Below are 502 nucleotides of genomic sequence, written 5' to 3' on the forward strand. Positions count from 1 at the left end.
GGTAGAAGGAGAAATCTACAAATGGAGATTCTCCGGCCCACTCATGACCTGCGCCGAAGGCGAAAAAGCAAGAAGAGTAATGGAGGAGGTTCATTCCGGATCATGTGGGAACCACTCCGGTGGAATATCTCTCGCCGTAAAAATAAAACGCAATGGTTATTACTGGCCAGCTATGATCAAAGACTGCGAGAAGTTCGCACGGAAGTGCGAAAAATGCCAAAGACACGCACCGAAAATCCATCAACTCGCGGAAGTCCTCTCGTCCATCTCGTCTCTGTATCCCTTCATGCGATGGTCCATGAATATCGTCGGGCCATTACATAACTCGAAGCAGAAACGCTTCCTCCTGGTCCTCATTGATTTCTTCTCAAAGTGGGTAGAGGCAGATTCCTACGCAAGTATCAAAGACGTACATGTCGAGAACTTCGTCTGGAAGAACATCGTCACCAGACACGGGGTCCCTTACGAAATCGTGACAGACAACAGATCTCAGTTCATCTCT

General features: G+C 48.2%; 1 pseudogene; it reads left to right on the forward strand.

Annotated features, from left to right (window-relative positions):
* LOC106314507 overlaps positions 1-502 on the forward strand; it is a 10,715-nt pseudogene that overhangs the window by 883 nt on the left and 9,330 nt on the right.

The sequence above is a fragment of the Brassica oleracea genome, chromosome C9, assembly GCF_000695525.1.
Source record: "Brassica oleracea var. oleracea cultivar TO1000 chromosome C9, BOL, whole genome shotgun sequence".
In the NCBI taxonomy this organism is placed as follows: Eukaryota; Viridiplantae; Streptophyta; class Magnoliopsida; order Brassicales; family Brassicaceae; genus Brassica; species Brassica oleracea.